The following is a 19,537-nucleotide window of genomic DNA, read 5'->3' on the forward strand; positions in this document are numbered from 1 at the left end:
AAAGAACTGAGGTATACCATGTTCTCCACACACCTCATTTTAGTCTGCAAAGTTTTAAATACTCATTCTAAAAAAAGTTTATGAAAATAGTATTATGCAAGCAAACTGTGGCGTAAAAAGCTTCCGCCGTGTGAGGCCCCAGTCCTCCATCTCCTTGCCTTGCTGCTTCACAGATGGCAAGTGAGCTGCTATGGGGAGTTACTTTAAAAACAATCTTCAACATGTACCTGAAGTAGGGAGTAACTGAAGCTATTTATGTTCTTCTTAACTTTTATCCCAACCTATTTGCATTTTATTAAACATTCACTTCAATAGACTTTTTTCTTTATTGAAATGGAAAAAAAAGACAGTGCTTGGTGTAGTAAATGCTCCACAAACACTATTTAAGTGCAACTTTTACCTTACTGCTGTGATTGAGTGCTGTGTGCAGGGCTGGTACCTTATTGTATTTTAATCCTTCGTGCGTGTAAAACGCTCTTTCTTAAACATCGTATTGCTGTGGCTCTCCGTGGACCACTCACAGCTGCAGTGCTCGATACTGGGAAGGGTGAGCGCCAGCCTGACGTTAACCCACGGACATCTACGAGCGGCAGGGCTGGATGCACTGCCAAGGTGCGCGCCTGGTACAGGGACCTTCCCGGAGGACCGCTTCCTCCACCCCATTCGGCAGTGCCCTTCGGGGACAGCGCTGGAAAGCAGCGGAGGTACCGAAGGGCCGGCGCCGGGCTGAGCCCCGACGACCGGGCCGCGGCTGGAGAAAACGGGCGGCGGCCGCAGGGGCTGCTGGGAGCGGTGGCTCAGAAACGGTCGGGCCCAAGGGGGTACTACAAGTACCGTGATGCCCCGCGCGGAGGGGGCGGGGCTTGTGAGCGCCCGCACTACAGGTCCCACAATGCCTCGCGCCACCTGGTGGCTCCTCTCGGGGAGGTTGGTTCCTATTTAAATCTAGGCAGCGAGGAAAATGGCGGCGAGAGGCTGAGTGTGGGGGAGACGGGGAGAAGGAGACGTAGCTGAGCTTTGGCTCCTTTCCCAGGTGAGTGGGGTTTGGAGGGAGGGAGTAACGAGTGGAGGGAGGAGAGTTCTAGTTCTTGTTCCCCAGCTTCTAGCGCTGGGGTGGGATTGGGATGAGGGAGGGCGGGCTGCCCCTTGCCGGGGAAGCAAGCAGCCTGGGGCTGGCCCTAAGGGGCGGCTCTCTTCTCTCCCTCTCGCCCCCCTCCCCAATATGGATGTGTTTCCCTGCTGGGAGGAGGAAGGGGAGCGTAGACGGGCTGTGTGTCAGGAGTAATCCCAGGGCTGGGCATGAGGAGATTCCTAGGGCAGCGTGTAAATGCCTTTACCTCTTGCTAACCGTTGTAACTTTAGCGCTGAGCGTAGTTCCTGAGGCAGTGATGGGGGACTAGTGTGTTGAGCTGAAGGCTTCCCGTACCGCTGTGTGATGCATATCTAAGTAGGGTGAGTTTGGGTGGAGGTTCCTCATGTAACAGTGAGAGACTTGGGGTCGCTATGGATTTGTGTTTAGAATCGTCTGACCCTCTGTTTCTCAGCCTGAGTAGAGGGTGTGTGTGGGTGAAATACCTGGGCTAGAATGGCCCCATCTGCCATTCATCTGGGTTTATCTGATACCGAGGCGGTTCCAAAGACCTTGTTATCTGCATTCTCCTTCTGATCATCCTGTAGCCTCGGTAAGTTTCAGAGGTGACTTCTCCTGTCTCCTTGTCTCTGCTAGTAAGGAAAGGGAGGAGAAATACTGCAAATAAAAGGTTGATTTCTGTGCCTCTCAACCATTTCTGCCTTGTAGCTGCAACGAAACTGGGCTGTTGAGGGATGGAGATGAGAATTTTTATTTTTCTTTTCCCTGAGGTCACATACCACTGTAGGTGTTAGTGATTCTGGGGTATAAATGGGGTGAATATGGGTGTGGGTGTTGTCTGAGATTGACATAATTCCCAGAGGCCTCTTTGTTTAGTTCTAAAGTTGGTTCTGTTTGTGGTTTCTGCTCCTACTCTTACGCACAGTCAGGTTTTCTTTTAAAAGAGAAGCTTCCCACTTTGTCAGCTCATCCAGTGAGCACAGTTTTAAATCAGTCTCTTTTATTCAGGCAGTATGTCCTTCCTCTTTAACCTGTTAAGAAAAAAAAATCAGATTCTGCCTTTAAATCTTTTATCTAAAACTTAACAGAAAATATTATGTTGGATTCTATCCAGAATAGCAAGACAAAATTGAAGCAAATCTGGAAGTGTGAGAGACAGTAATGCCTAGCTATGTAATACCTATAATATAATTAAAAAGGACACTTAAAATAAGCTTAAAAATCTGTCATCACTATTGTAAAAAGAAATATTTTTCTCGTGAAATATTTCTGACTTATAACGAGCTTCTGTGCATGAGACAAAGGTGTGTGTATTTTAAGTATAAATACAGGATAGCTTCATAGTAATAAGTAGTATCTGAGTAAAAGCCCCAGCATAAGATCTTGGGTTTAGAGGAAATAGACAAAATTGTGAGTTGTTTGTTGGGTGTTTTTGTTGTTTGCTTTTTAACTAGATTGTGCATGATAACATACAGTAGTTGTATTTACTGTTGTTGTAATGGGCTGTTTAACTGACTGTTGTTCAGAATTTCATTCAACTCTATTACTACTACTATTTTTTTATTAATACTAATGGATTTGCTACTGTGATATGAAGCTAGAGGTTGGGGGATAGGGGAAGTGATAGCAGACAGGATAAATCCAACATTTAGCCCTGTTTTAAGGCGCTTTCCTGATGACAGTGTGCTGTTTCCAGTCTGCTTTTATTTGGCATGTGAGTTGTACCAGATTTGGGGTTGTTTTGGTGGGTTTTGTGTTGCTTTTTTTTGTTTTTTATTCTTCATTTGAAACCCCTGTTCATCTTGGCTTTAGATTTATTAACCTGGAAGTTTTTGTTGTCTACTTATCAATTTTTTGCATAGTATCACTGAGACTAATGTACAGTTGAGACAATATGCAGAGTAAGAAGGAGAAGGAAATCTATTTTACAATATAATGTTATCTTTTGATCATGGGCTTTTTTCCCCCCCCATTAATAATGAACAAAAAATCATAGCCAAAACCTTCAAGATGAATTTCTATGTTACAGTTGCATAGAAAAGGAGGGTGTTTTGTTGGGAGGGGGGTTGGCAGGTTTTTTTGGTTGTCAGTTTTTGGCGTTTTTTTAAGAACCCTGAGGAAGAAAGGGTATCTCGGTTATATTTGTCTGCAAAATCAAGCCATTGGTAGCATGTAAAATGATATTGGACGCTACAGTCTGACACTGGAGGTTGCTTCAACTCCTGCATTTAAATGAGCCTCCCTCAAAGAGGTGATCTTGAATGACTGTATGATACAGGATATTCTGCATTATGTTCATGGAAGCTTTTTGATTATGAGTATTTAGAAATATCTTGAATATTCTTCTGACTTGTTTTTATACTAAGAAATGGAGGGGGCAGGGGGAAGGGAGGAATAGTATTCTTTATGCCAAGGATATGAGAGGGTGGTGAAGAATACCCAAACCTGAATGCTGGGGCAGCATGCCCATGTGCTTCTTTTCTCTGGCTAAATCTATTGATGTTTCTAAATGTAGCATATTAGGGAAGAAGAAATTGTGAAAAAATTTAACTGCTAGTGACTTAAATCTGCCATGGAATATATTTCCACTCTGATTTTATATGCTGCATTTAGTTAAGAGAAGGTACATCAAATCCTTTTTTACCCCATGTAAATAGGAGGCATACTTCAGATGGACCCTGTTACTTTAATAATACTTTAAATTTAATTGGTGAGTTTTATTTTTAGTTGACAGTTATCAATAAGCTGATTGTCTCTGAAGTGGAACAAAATTAACTTGCCTCCAAACTCAATCTCATGAGGGATTTTTAGTCTTTTGTGTGCAGTGTGTGGAATTATGGTTGGTGAGGTTTTATGCTTTTAGATGTAGATAAACATTTTTTCTTACGTTGTCTAGAGCCAGCCCTCTTTCTAACACTCTACAGAGGTAAGAAAAAGGCAGTTACTTAAGACAGCATGCTATTTAAATGAGAGGGAGAAGAGGACAGGGGGAGCACCACTGGTTTTACTGCTTATTTTGCTTATATGCTGAAAAGTCAGGCTTATTACTGCTGTTGATAAGCTCAGGATATGGTGTAAGTTGCTTGCTTCTGAGATTGTGACAGCTTATATACTAGAAGAGTGGAGGTGATAAGGTCAGCTCTACAGGTATCTACCTAACTTTAAGTATTCCCTGAGTTTGTGCTTTGTGTGTGTGGGGGGGGGGTGGGGGGGTGGGGGTGTTTTGGTCATCACCACCACCCCTGCCTTGTTGCTGCCAGTGTTAAATGTGAGCCAGGTCAGGTGCAGTTAAACTGTTTGTCAAACGTTCTTTGTTAGGTTATGAATCATTGCCCTGTTGGAAACTTTATTTCAAAGGCTTTCTTCCCATCAAGTTACCTTCTTTTTTTAAGATTACGAACATGGGTAGTGTCATGACTTCAAGTCTAAAACCATCATAACTGCATTTTATGGACAAGATTGCTCTAGAAATCTGAAAACACTGTAATCTCTCCAGAAAGCATTGTAATTGTTAGGTCAGGGCAAGCAATTCTTCATCAAAGTTGTTACACATGTGGCTAAACTACATAGCAGTTTTCCCCTGATTTATCAGATGCACCTGAAAATGAGGGAGGAGGGAGAAGAGGAAGGCTGCAGAACAATATAACTGTTATGCTGCTAGCCATAATGACTAGCACCTGCACTAGCCTTGGCTGAGTTTGAGAGTTTGTCACAAAGCCTGAACCCTTTACTGTTTCCACACTTCCCTGCATGTCAAATGTGTCAGAGCTATGGAATAAGATAATCTAGTATCACAGGTATACCCAGAAAACCTTTTATAGGCACATTTTCAAGGTGTGTATATATAGTTGCATGGAATATTCTGTATGTGACTTGAGTTATGAAGATTCCGCCCCCCCCCCCCCCCCCCCTTCTGTTCTCTGCTGCATGGAAGTGAGAAAATGAGCTGTCTGCTTTTTCAAAGGTAACACTGAAACAGGTTGCATAGCTAAAAATGTTATCAATATAATGCCTTTCTCTTAGATACTTGTAGCCTAGCACTGTTTGGGGTTTTTTTTCCCCTCCTTCTTGGCAGTGGTAGGAGGGGGACTGAGTGGAATAGGGCAGAGAGAAAAGGCAGAAGTACCCTTTATCTCCTTGGCCACAGAGATGGTAAGGCTATTTAATGTATGGATGAAATTTGGTCTTTGGGATTTACTTTGCCTAGAATCTCCACAGGGCTACACATGTGCTTTTTCTTGCAAACTTTTAGGTGAGGCAATAGGATGGAATACATTGTCTCTTGTGATTCTAATAGCTTTCTCTCATCAAACACAAATGGTAAAAATGAAATTTTCTAGAGTATTTTATTATTAGGCCATACAAACATGTTTTTGAATGACACTACCAATATCAAAGACTTAAGAATAGACTGTATTCCCTTCAACAAATACAGTTAGTTCTTAAACTGTTTCTAATGGAAATCCTTTCTACTGTCTTCTTCAATCTGAGTTTTACTGTAGTTAGAAATACATGCAGAAGAGCAGTTGGTGAATGTGGGAAATGGAAGAAAGTGATTCTTAGGGAATCAGACTAGGAAAAAGCAAGCCAAAATCTGTTGTCTAAAGACTATTTGCCAGTTGTCTTTGCTGAAGAAAACAACTGGCAGATTAGGTGTTTGCCTGCCACTTTCTGTGTACCAGTGTAGAATAAAGCAGATCAGCCTGTGTGTTCAAAACAATTGTCAAAGATTTTCTTGAAAGCTTACCCAGTTTATTTAATGTTAAGCATTTCTTTTCAATGCCAGTGTTTCTGGGTCATGTGTGCAACAGAACTGTAATGCAGTACCCTTTTTTTCCTAAGGCAACTGTAGCAAAACTGTTAACCGATATATTGCGCTCTTTCCAAGTGTGTTAGAGCACTCGTTTACGTAGTTGATCACAAGCTAGACAAGACTTCAGTGTCACCATGCTGTGTCTAGGGAAACATCTCTTGCTGTTACTGAACCAAGTCAGGTACAGTTGTGATGATATCAAGTGATACTGTATTAAATGAATGTTTTCTTGGAGGGACAACACTCTTACCTCCAAGAGATCACCTCTATATGACCATAGATGTGCTAAATGTCCTTCCTTCTCTATTCTGATTAACAGGTGATTTTGAAATTTGAAGGAAAAATATCTCTTTATTCCAGATCATATAGTATGCTTTCAGAAACAATTTAAATAGTATCAAAAGCTTGTCATCTTTACCTAATGAAGAGGAAGGATAAGAGCTTTAAGTCAAAGGATCTGTTATAATGCTTAATGGGAAGCTTTTAAAAGTGATTGTTAGTGGCTTTTCTTCACAATGAAAGCTTTGTGTTAAATATGTTGGCTGCATCATAACTCAATGCTTTCAGGTAATGCATTAAAATGCAAACTGTGCTGTCCCTTCTAGGCTTTCATAATATTAAGTCATGAGACATCAAGCCTCTGAGGAGTTAGTGGAGATTTTAAAAACAAACAAACAACCGCCACCCCAGTTATTGATTCTTTTAAAACCAATGTGGAGGTTTTTAACTCTTGTTTTTCTAGAAACCTGAACTTTCATAACTGTTGTGATAAACTTGAGGATTAGTGTGTGTGTGTGTGTATATATATATATTTTAAAAGCTGTAACTTGCTGATAATGTTCCCAGTCTACCAGATGGTGCAGTATTGAAATCTGTAAGCAATGGGCTACATGGTAAAATCAAGCAGACTGTTTCTTATCCCATGCTTTTCTGAACTGCACAAAGTGAGTAGGTAAATATATATACTTGTTTGGCAAGGACAATGTAAAGCTGGCTCATTAGCACCAGCCACTTGAAAACTACTGTTGTAGTTCTCTTAGGCACTGTTTTGGAGGCTCATCTTTATTAAAAAGACTTAAAAGAACAAGAGCATAATCTTGAGAAGGAATGTGAAAAATAGTTTAAATGTTTCTGATGTTTCACTATGCCAAAAAATGACTAAGCAATGGAAGCTTACAGTAGTGATATACATTTTTTTTTCCATTTTGCTCATCTCAAAGCCTCTGAATTTTTGTTTTTCTAAGTCTTAAACAGGTATGTTACTGCTCTCAGCTCTAGCTAGAGCACAAGATAGGAAGTGTTGTAGCATAATAAGACTAAGCAGCTATTTCTATCTTGGCAAATTAGTAAGCTCTAAGGATGCTATTTTACTATTTATATGTAAATAAGTGAAATGTAATGTTAAAAATCTTGTGAGGACAAAATCTCTGATACATAGATGAGCTGCTTTCTTAACTTGCATAAGCAATAGTTCACTTTTTCCTTTTAGAATTCTTATTGGTCTTTTTAAGACTTTTAAATATTGCTGTAGGTCTAGAAGGGAACCTTTCTAGACTGCATGGGTTTAATGTTTTGTTGTTAGTTCCCATTGGCCAAATATTGATGAGCCGAGTCATTTACATACAGATGATGGTGTGAAGTAAAATCCAACTTCTGGTGCAGATTCAGCATGAAAATTTTGGTTATAAAACCACTTATGAACGGACTTGTTCAAAGTACAACAATCAGCTTCTAGCTAACTCTTACATGAATGATCCTGGAAATCATAATTGTCTTTTGAGTGCTTTCTTAGTTAGCATGAATCTGAGGAAATTATTCTTCTGAGAAGTCTCTAATAAAATGCTAATAGAAATTGTTATACATGCACACCTAAGAATACAAAATAGAACAATTTTGTTGTTTCTCCACATCCTTTATTTTCTCTATGGTTACCTTATGTCTGTAACAGAATGCTCTGCCTCACTGAAACATCCCAAAGTGATAGAACAGGTAACGGAGCAGGGAGTGGGTTGGGTGGCTTTTGTTGTTGTGTCTATTAGTGGAAAGGGTTAAGCAGAAGGCCTAAGTAAGTTTTTACTTTTAAAAACAACCAACCAGCTAAATGCATATTCTCTACTCCAATATTTTGAGAAAACTTTTTATTGCTCAGAACAGTCAATCAAGAGGACTGTTTTGTGTTCTTTCTGTACCAGTCTGTGGAAGTAGAACCTAAAGCAAAGGTAGCATTCCCCTGTTTTTGCCTTGTGCATTCCAGTTGTAGTTCTAACACCTCACTGATCACCATAGAGTGTATTAACAACTTAACGTTGCTGGTTTTGTCCAATACCCAAGTTAGTGAGCCCTAGAAAAAGGGAAACTTCTGTGCTGCATGCTTTTTGCTACTATATGTGTGAGTGGATAGCAGCTAATATAGTCTACTTGGATAAACTTTTTCTCAAAGTTTTTAGACAACTGTTGAGAGTGTATACGTGTGTGTGTGTGCACACAATCACTCAGTATGTGGAAGTGTTGTATTGTTTCTTGGAAGCTTATGGAAGAAGTGGTAAAGGTTCAAAAAGCAATTTCTTCCTCTTATTCACAATGATGACTTTAAAATGGCTATCTGTTCTTAGCAGCTTAAATTTTAAGGAGGTGATTTAAAACAAAAATTTGCAACTTCTTTTTTGCCAGTGACTTGGACAGATTTTTCAGACCTCTTCCCCTATAGTAACGCTTTTCTTCATAAAGGCTGGGCTAAAGAGGTTAGATGGAAATAGGGAATTCTGGCTCATGTTGCACTTCCTTTTGTGCTCTGTCCGTCTTGTCTGCTTTAGCTCATTGCAGCAGCAATAGCAGCATCTTTTGTTGTAGTACTCTCTTGGTTTTAGCTTCTATGGAAGCTTTTTTGATGTTCAGAGTGGGGATTTCTGGCTCAATGGACAGACCTCAGCATATGGCCTACTAGAGAACCATACTTCAGGTAATGTTGTCAGGCATGCATGGTGTTTTAATCCTTTTAACCAGTACTTATGAAATACTTGGCTTAGATATAAATTAAGTGCTATAAGAGAGAATCCTTATGTCTTAACTTCTTAAGGAAGTTCAAAAATATTTGCTCTAAGTCATACTCTGCTGTACCTCTCATTTAAGTGTAATTTTGTAGTAGCCTTTTAAACAAGAAAATATAAAAGAACAAATAGATTAAAGACATTTTAAAGGTATCTTACTTGGTTGCATACCAGTTCAATGCCATAAGCTGGCATGTGCATTGTTCTTTGTAAATAACTTATGTTTCCTTATTTGAAAGTTTTAATTTCCCATTAAAATCTCTGAATGGGAAATAATATTTTGGGGCAGCAATTGATAGAATCCCTTCTTAATCAGTATTTAAAGTAGTTATCTAGTCATAGATAGTTCTAAAGGCAACAAAAGCGAGAGTGCTTTATCTGCAAATTGTTCTCTTGATTAAAATGGAACAAAACTAGCACCTTTGTTAACCTGTAATGTCCGTTTAAGAGGAAGGCAGTTCTTTTGATCAGTGCACAGAAAACTAAGAAAAGAAAACATCTGTGCTGGCTGGAGTAGCTTTTGAAGACTTTTGTATTACACCTGTGGGTTTTCTGTTGATCCAGTGAGATGTAAAATGAGTGGGTATTTGAGGAAATTCAAGGAGAGCCATCACTTCACAGGGACAGGATAGTTTGCATTGTCATCTACTGTATTTTATGTTCAAATGTACAGCTACAAAGTAGCTTTATCCTGAACTGCATCATCTTCTCTTACCCATCTGTCTGTAGTTGGACCTCAGATGACCTCCATCAAGAGATTAATATGTAGTAAGATAATATTTCAGATTGGCCAAGTATTGGCTTTTGGTATACAAGCAAAGTTTTTTTTCCTTCCCCCTGCCCCCGCAATGTTAGCACTGCTTTATGTTGATGAAACTTTTGCTTAAATTAAAGATTCCATCTAGGCAGAACTGTAAGGTTGGTTGAGCTGTACATTTGAGAAAACTTTAAAAAAACCTTTTTAAAGCAGTGGAAATTTCCAGGCTTCACCAAAAAGAAAAAAAAATTTAAAAAAATAATATTGAAGTTCTGGTCTAATAACTGCGTCGCAAGAAGAGAGAAATATGAAAAGGAACCGCAGACATTCTGGATGTCAGCCTGTGAAATTTTCCACTATTTCCTTAATAACATGCAGGCATGCTTATACTGCTGGAATTTCAGTTGGAAGTCTCATTCTGACTGGAACTTTAAGCTACTTGGTGAGCAAATGCTCCCTGAAAATGAATTGTCAAGAAAAAAAGTTCTCACTTGTAAGAACATGCATAAACGACTCCCATGCTGGATATCAACTATTGATTATATTAATCTTGCCTTCAATTTCTTGTTTTACAGTTTGCGTTAACTGTTACTATTACTAAATGATCACTGCCAGGTGACAATCCATCTCTTCTTGCTTCTGATAGTAATTCTAGACTAATTTCAAATAAGGACTGTATGTTTCTAAACTAGAAATCTTAATTGTCGTATCTTTGATATACTAAAGGAAGAAAGACATTAGGAAACATATCCTGTTCTAATCATTCTTTTGTGAAACAGTTAACTTTAAAAACTATTTGATGGTTATTTATAAAATTATTGTAGCTTCAGATACATTGGTGAAAATCAAACTGAAAGGGATCTACAGGTTCAACCTCATTTGTCTACCTTGAAGCTCTTTTCTGTTTAAGTTGCTCTTGTTTACCAAAAGGCTCCCTGACCTTTCTCCAAGATCTAGAGGACTCTGTACTTTGAATGTGCCTTGTCTTTCTGTCACTACAGATATTTATTGTTGACCTATGCTCTTTTGGGTTAGGACCTAAAGAATCCTTTATATAATGGGTTGAGGGATTTTTTGCTTAAATGCTGGGGTGGTGTCTATGGTGGTATATTGTGCAGAAAGCAAGCAACATCACACCAAACTGATTCATTTCCAGTATTAATTGAAAATGTAAACCCAGAACACTTTAAATGCATTCCCATGGAATGCTGTTGTTTCAGGGCAGTGTGGTGCACTTCCACAGCTGCTCAAGCCAAGTCAGGGCTATTGTGCTTCCTTTCTGTAACCTCTCCTCCTCTTGCTCTGGGGCTGAGGCCCTTGCAGTCAGCAAACAGATTTAATTCAAAATTGTCCATTCCCTCCCTCCCCCCAACAAAAAACCTGAACCCCCAAACCAAACAAAAGCACCCACATAACTTCTGTCTGTTAGCTTACCCCTAGTTGCACAAATACCAGTAGCAGTGCAAGGGAATGGGTGGAGTGGGACTAGAGAAGTCAGAGTCTATCAAAATTTAAACTGGATGGAGTTCCTGTAAGACTCTGTTCCTGAAACAAATGTATTATAGAAGAGAGACTCAGGTGGTACTTGGGTGTAGGAGAAATTCACCTTTTGTCTACCCTGGGGCTGTAACTAGAAAGAGTTGGTGGTGTTACAACAGGTAAGCAACTACCAGTAATAATACATAATGAATATCAGCATTGGAAAACTAACTTCGCTTAAGTCAACAGGGATTAAGTAGATATATTGAGTGCTGTTGTGAAGCCTGCAAACATTTAATGTGTATTTGTTACTAGTATAGCACATATACATATTGCTGAGCAGAATAACCTACTGAAAGGGGTAAGTACTGCAATAATTCTATTTTGCAGTAAATGAGTCTATAAAATGGATCACTTCTGTAGAGGCTCAGAAGATCAGTAATCCTGTGCTATTTGATCTAGAGTGGAAGGATTTTTAAGAGGACTGTAGGATTAGAATATATTTGTTATGAAAAACTTTTTTATTGTTTTTTTTTCTCCTATGCCATTGTAATTAGTGGCTGTTCATAGATGGTAAGGGACTTCATGGTTTCTAGGTTGAAGTTAAGGACTGTGAACAATAAAGATCTTTACTAGTTGGTGATACTTGTTTCTAAATGAACTTGCAGAGTAGATTGATATACTTGGCAGCATTTATAGAATCAGTGCTTAATAATCTCTAGTGGAACAGTCACTTAACTTCTAGCTTTCACTTCTACAAAATCAAGGTTAAACTTTTTTCTTGTCCGAAGATTTTTATTTTTTATGGAGACAAAAACAAAAGGGGAGGGGAGGACATACAGAACAAGTTTTGTGTACAGCTATATCTTACTCTATACAAAAAGTGCCTTTCATGTCTAGGTCTAGATTGTTTCCAAAGCTAACCTGTATAGCTGGGCCAAAATAAACAATTACGTGCAAAGCTGAAGACAAATTATTGTACTCTGATAAAAGTATATTTACTGTAGGGAGCTATTGCTAAATAGAAACATATTCAATGCTTATATGAACACTTGTTCAAAAGGAATCTGTTAATGCCTGTACACAGATTGATAGGATACAGGTCAGTTTAGAATATAGCCATCTTACCTGCAACTTGACAGAAGTGATGAAAGTGGAAAGAGTGGCACATAACAGTAATTGACAGGATCACAAATCTCAAATAAGACTTTTTTAAGACAAGGTAGCAGTGTTTCCAGACCTCCAGAAGCAACACAGCTGAACTCTTTTGATAATTGCAGAATATGCACAGTTGTCAAAATAATTGAGGTGGGGTTTTTTGTTTGTTTGTGAGTTTTGTTTTTTTTTTTTTTTAATTTAGGACCCTGTTGAATGTTAGCTTAGTATTGTCTGGGACCTTTCTTTCCTGTTTTCTGTCTACCTTCAGGTTACAGTTATGGATGCAGGAGGTCTTCAGCCAGGTTTCAAGGCAGGTACTCAACTAACTGAATTAACTATGGACCAGACTCTTTAGAATGGAGTGTCCAAAAGCCTGTTTTAAAGTGTATGACTTCACTTCTAACTGGAATTAACTCTTAGCTGATATGCAGATTCCACTGGTATGGAGGTTCAGCAAATATTTTTCCTTTATGATAAGGACAAACACATGAAGTGAGTTGACTTTATCAGAGGCAGAGCAGTCCTAATTCTTGTTTCTAATTAGAATACACAAATGTTTTACCTATCATAGAATCTCTGGAACATCAACAAACTATGAAACTTACCTGATTGGCTTTTTCTGCTGGTTTGAGTTTAAGAAAAAGATGGGTCTTGAAATTGCAGTTTAGTTTTAAAGTAAGTTTTAATGCCTGACTGCTAGGTTGTTACAATTAACTGTCTTAATCTGTCATTAATCCTCTGTCTTTAAACAGAAATGGTTCTGCTGAACACTTCTGTTATCTAGCACTCTTCAATTCTAGATGTTTCATTTTTATTGACATTTCAGTAATGATTTACCTTCCTCTTCCAGACCTCACCAGAGCTAGTAGTGTGCTATGCAGAGAAAAACCCTTTGGGGCAACACTCTTTATTAGTGCCGAGTTGGTTTGAAAGTTTATTCAATATGATGAGGTTGCACAGGTGAGACTGAGAATATTCTGGCATGCAAAAATAATCCATTGTGCTCCCATTTTGCATTGTCTGACACAGCAGGGCTCCATAAAGCTTATTTGTATTAGAAAATTTGAGAAAAGCAAAAAAAACTTTCTTAAAGTTATGTGCTATTGCAAGATTTCTTCAGTAGACTCATTTCCTGGACCAAGGACTGCTCTCTAGATTAACACACTGAGTACCTTTAACTTTCAGTAGTGCATTATTTTAGGGTACTTTATTTAACTCTTCCACTATGTGGACTTGTATAGCCTTAGTCACTTGTATTCATACAGAGTATCCAGTGTCTCCCACAGTACAAGAGGTTTTTGAAATAATTCTAAAAAAAAACCCCAAAATCTAGTAACTTCCTCCTTAAATATTGAGACGCTAATACAGGATAGAGGTACTTATTATGGATCTGTTGCACCAGATTGGTGGTGTCAGCTGAGGATGTACCACATTTGTGGTGGTGTTACTATGGCAACTGTCTTCGAAGAGCTGTCTCAAGGTCACTCCTCAGTTGTAGCCTGGAGTGCTTGCTGCTTAAGCAAAATATCTACACCAAACAATTTAGGAAATGATCATTCTGCTTTGAGAAAGCAACAATAGGGATGCAAAGCAGTATTTTATTTTTGGGTTGAGGGAAAGGAGGTTCTTTTTAATTACTCTGTATATTTGTCTGTCAGATATTTAAAGACTCTTAGAATCATTGAAGGGCAGATTTTAGTTGAAAACTAAATCATAACTAATCTAGTATCAATGACATGAATATTGTTTTATTTAAAGGCAAAACAAAAAATAGAACCTGTAGAAGCTGAAGAACTTGAATAGAAAATAGAAAATGGTGACTAATCCTGAAGTCAGGTTTTTATGGTACAAAAATGACTGCCTACACTGGTGAAAATTTAGACAAGATGGTGAAAACTTGTGCTGACTTGAGAATTCAGAGCTGCTTATACTTAAGGGCTTTTTTATGAGACATCCAGATGCATTCTTGCATCTAAATCCTTGTGGATGTAGTTAGAGAATGTCAAATACACTTAGCAGTGCTTTCAGTCTAATGCACAGTGATTCAGAGAGAAGGCTAGAGAAGGGGTTGTTCATAAAGTTGATCTTATGTCTGAGGTTACAAGAGATTCTATTATACTATATCCTGCATAAAATTGACTCCACTAGACTAAGTCTTGATGAGAACAACAGTGTTGTTTCCTTGGTTTGGATAGTTACCTGACTAGTAAAAAGCTATCATGGTTTATATGGCCGTTTGGTTGGTTGGCTTCCTTTTTGGATTTAAACTTGCTTTTCCACTTTTCTCTTGCATCATTTCACAAATTAAAATAGTAGTATGATAGCAACAGAGGGAGCCATTAGATTCAGCAATTGATATTATGGCTGACTACATCTTAAACCTTTCACAAAGTGGTAAGCTTTTGTTTTGAGAACTTAATGTATTCAGACAGCAATTTAATCCCTCCTTTTGCTTTTTAGGCTGAACAGACCAAGTTCTTCTAGCTTCCTCTGAAAAACATGTATTAGCTGGTCTCCCACACACACCTGTTGTTTTTTAACTTCTGATTAGTTTGTAGGTTTGGGGAATATTGTTATTTCCCAAGTGCCTGATTTCCTAGAATCATAGAATGGTTTGGGTTGGAAGGGACCTCAAAGGCCATCTAGTTCCAACCCCCCTGCTACGGGCAGGGACACCCTCCACTAGACCAGGTTGCCTAAAGCCTTGTCCAACGTGGCCTTAAACACTTCCAGGGATGGGGCCTCCACAACTTGACATTTGTATGTCTTGTACTAAGAAATACTACACAGAGCTGTCCCCAGAATCATTTCTGTTACAATATCTGGAGCTGTGCGCCAGGAGTCACTTCCTATAGCGTGGTCTAGATTTGGTGCCATTCTTTAGAACTGGATTTGGAGATGTCTATTTTTAATAAACATAACCAAGATTTAAGTCTTGTCTTTGAGGCCTTTAAGAGTTGGGACTGACTGGAATTTTTATACAAGTGGGCTCAGTAGTAGTTTCCACAGAACAAGGAGCTCCATCCTTGGAGTACTACTAGTACTACACAGAGTTGATAGGTGAGCTGGTACTTCTATTTCTAGATTAAGAAAAATCTCTACTTTAAGGTTGGTCTTTGAGGCATTAATGTTAAGTATCTGTATCTTTTTTTCTCCAAAGCAAGCAGTCTGTTCAAATTTTCACACACATTGTAGCATGAAAATAGTAGTGTATCCATTGCTGCGGTGTGAGGTCACAGCAAGAGAAGAACAACTTTCACCTGTGTCACAGAACAAAGGTTTCCCATGATACATCAGTCATTTCCACATGATATGAAGTAGTGCCATATACAAGCACTTCCTTGTCTACAAAATAGTTTTACACAGGCAACTAAGAAATTACACATGGCGAAGTATTTACTGAGAGATAATTTGAGCCACAGGGCTGGTATCTGCATCACTAATTACTAGAGACATGCTTGCAGTCTGAGGGCTTATCACCCCAAAGCTGTCAGTGCAGTGCCCTAGCTGTACCACCACAGGATGGCTATCTTGTTGCACTGGTCTGAACCTGTGCTGAGCTCCATGGCAAGTTTATCCAGGCTGTAAACTAAATTCTTGCTGAATGCAACATCTTGGCTACATTGATGGTAAAGGTAACTTCAAAGCTACCTAAAGCATATTCATCCAAATTTCATTAAAAGAAATCATTGTAGAGCAGATATCATTATTATCCACTTAAGAGAAAAATCAGGTTTGTATTTCACTTTATGTGCACTCCAAGAGGGTTTTCTGAAAGTGAACAGGCTAGACTTGTGGGTCAGCCTTACCCTGTGTTTTTCATCATATTTTAAAGTATATTATTCCTATTTAAGAACTCTCAAAATGTTCATGATAGAAACAGTCTGATCTTCCACAGCTGTTACAGATTTCTGGAAGATACTGCTAATTGATATCTTTTAACAAAAGTAGGTGAGCTGAGATCCTAGACAGTGGCAATGTTTTATTCCAAGTATTTGTATTGACTATAGCAAAAAAAGACTCAAGTTTAGCTACACTAATTGCATCAGCCACTTCAAAAGTTTTTGTCTTTGCAGTAGCAAGGCGGCTTCAACTTTCTAATGCAATATTTTGAACAAAAGGTTGGATGCTTTCCTACAGTTGTGCTCACTCCCCTGAAAGTTTCTTCTATTACAGAGCCTTGCTATTTAGTAATTCCAATCCGGTCTAGACTTGTTTTTTTTCTGGAATAATAAAAAACTTGCAAATCTTCCAGGCTTTATTTAGGGAGAAAGAAAAGTTAGCAAGGCACTTCACCACAGATTGATTAATTTAGAAAAGATTTTCACTTTTATTGTTAAAAACAACAAAAACCCCCACCTCGCCAACAAAAAAAACCTGTGTGTGAAATGGAATGTTTCTCTTCTAGAGTTACACCGGCTCCATAGCATCAACTGGGGGGGGGGGGGGGGGGAGTAACAGCCCTGGAGAGACTTCAGCTATATCAGTTGAAATAAGGATACAGCTAGGGCTATTGGTTAGTCTAAACCAAACAAAACCCCACCCACAAAACACCACAAAAGAATACAGCTGAAAAGTGGCTTGTTCTAACTTGCCTAGTATATTAAGGTAGCATTTTTAGCATATTCATGCTAAATTAAAGGCCCCACCTCCAAACCAGGGAAACTGCTCTGACTTTTTTCTGTGTACTTTCATAGGATATTACTTTCAAGAACCTGAGTGGGCATGGAGCACAATTAAGCAATTGCTTGAGTTCTTAATAGAAGATTGGCCACCATCAGTTAGTTTATAGCTGGTATGTCATAACTGAATGAGTTTCCATTAAGATTTGTTACATAGAACAATATTGTAAACATATTTTGCAGAACAGATGAAGCAGCTTTAATATTAAAACTTTATTGACCCCCCCCCAAGGATACACCAAGTAGACTTGGCCAAAATGGCTAGTTTTCCAGAAAAATTGTACCACTGGCACTTTTATTTGAAGGAAGTCTGGAATAAGCCTAAGGTGTAAAGCTCTTTACCTGCATTTCTAATCAACTTAAATTCCTTCATTGGCAGCTATCTTAGCAGTTCTTTCCTCAAAGTGCAAGAAGAATTTCTTGACAAAGTCTGCTAGTGTTATCCAGTTTGGCATTATCTTGAACCTGCTTCACTCTAAGCACTAAATGCTTGCAGTCCTAGATCTTATCTCTGTCAAAAAGCTAAAGAAACAGAAGGACATAGCACAGATCAAGAGTCAGATAAAACAAAGAATACTTAAGTGCTTTAATAATTTTAGATAAGCAGAAAATAGAGCTTCTAGAATTAAGATGTTTTGGTTGTTTTCCATTTGGGGCAATTTGTTTATCTTGGTTTTGCTGCCATATATCCAGATGTGACTGAACTGTCTCCAGGCAAAAGTTTACAACAACACTTTTCTATTGGTCTAGGTACAAACATATTATTGTCATCTCAGAAATGTTAAGTTCCACATTATTTACAATTTACTACGACAGAGCAGAAGTTTGATGTCAGAATTGGCAGAAATTAGTTTAATCCTCTCGGAGAGAGTAAGTTATTGTTTATGTGCAATAAAATAACAGAGATGGCCAGTAATTAGCTGTTTTGCTAGCAGTCATCTGAAAGATTTCAATATCTGCCACATCCATATAAATGTGTCACGGTCTCTGCTAGTGCTAACACTATCTCTGGGAAAAACAGGTAGTTCTTATGCCCTAGACTGCTTGAAAGAGTTCTGGTCTCCAAACAAGGCTATCTGTCATGTGATACGGGTGCTCGCACATACAGGAGTGCTCAAAACCAGTTTGTTATCTCTTAAAGACAAGCGGATGCTTGTGCCTCTTCCCTACTTGTTAGCATCCTTGAAATACAGAAGCATTGGGCTTGTTTTCAAAGGTAGGTGTTGTTTTTCTTTCACTTCACTATTATGTAAATTCTCTGCTTTTTCCTAGTATATCAATCATGAGATTGTTGGGGTTAGTTTGATCTTGTCAAATGGTTAAAAAGTATCTTCAGCAGGTCTTAACAGCAGTGTCCTAAATTTCACTGTTCAAAAGGTATGATAAAGAAATTGTTCCATTAGTGTCAAACTATATCGATGCAAAGACTACATTTCTCTGCGAGCTAGGGCAAAGGGGGAGTCCAGAGTTTGTGTGGTGTGGGTTTTTTGGTGTTTTTTTTTTTTTTTTTAATTTTGGAATTAAACTTACGGTTATGAAGCACACAATGATTATGAAAAATATAATAGCAAGCAATTAGTTACTACTTTCTAAAGCAATCTGTAAGCCTTGATTTGATATATTGTGACAATGGGAGATTATGTTAGTTGGCTAGGTCTAAGTAACTTTAACTGAATCATCTGTTGGGCTAAATATTTATTTCTTAAACACATAAATTTCTATATCAAACTAACTTCCTAGCTGCTCCTAATCCTTTCTCAAATATTAAGTTACTACTAATGAGAAGGGACTTGACTGAAGTTAAAAATAGAGCACATTGAACTTGACATGAACCTTAATATCTTTTCCAGCTTTTACAAGGATTGTATTGTGAATTGTGTATTGTTTAGTTAGTTTCTCACTGATTAAAAGTATTGAAATAAACTAAGTATTGTGAAATAAAGCTGCTGTCATTGCTTTGTTTACATTTGGATATCTTATCTAAATGTTACTTTACAAATTTGATGCAAAGTTCAATCTTGGAGATGAGATTCCTAAGTCTTACTAAGATTTTTTTTTTCAGTAAAGGCAAAATATATTGCTGAAGACATAAGATAACTGAAATGTGTTTCTTGTCAATGCCTAAAACAAATTTGTTTTGCTTACTTGGGCTGTGGATAAAGCCAGTGTGGCAGATCAAATATTTCATTATATGGAGTTTGTTACTACAGCCTTACAGAACTTTCCAGTGTTCTTTGAGCTTGGTTTTACATTGATCTTTCTTTACTCTGCTTATTGTAAATTAATTTATTGACTTAGCTGGTAAGTTTGCTAATTACTTTATAGATATAAGACAGATCTTGACTAAAACAATTCTGCAAAGCTTATTGCATGAAGATTTAGTAAACTCTTAAAGAAAATGCTTCTTTTTAATGCTTCTTGTTCTGGAAGTAGGTCCTAATAGTGGCTTGATTACCTCTGATCTTTTATTCTTGTCCTCTAAGAAAGTAGACTTTGTAAGTACAGGTTATA

The 19,537-nt window shown here is 38.2% G+C and overlaps 1 protein-coding gene across 13 annotated transcripts in view; it reads left to right on the top strand.

The window, feature by feature from the left end:
- The first annotated feature begins 913 nt into the window (after positions 1–913).
- The window catches only part of NCOA3 (nuclear receptor coactivator 3), an 84,691-nt gene continuing 66,067 nt past the window's right edge, over positions 914–19,537 (top strand). For 10 of the 13 annotated variants that reach the window (XR_008579614.1, XM_054845128.1, XM_054845127.1 and 7 more), the window contains exon 1: positions 914–1,033. The gene's annotated coding sequence lies outside the window, so the exon portion shown is untranslated. Of the gene's footprint in view, positions 1,034–1,223; positions 1,683–17,885; positions 18,243–19,537 lie in introns of those variants that run through there. The other 3 variants (XM_054845132.1, XM_054845129.1, XM_054845130.1) reach the window with 3 other exon arrangements.

This window comes from Grus americana, chromosome 17, assembly GCF_028858705.1.
Source record: "Grus americana isolate bGruAme1 chromosome 17, bGruAme1.mat, whole genome shotgun sequence".
NCBI lineage: Eukaryota > Metazoa > Chordata > Aves > Gruiformes > Gruidae > Grus > Grus americana.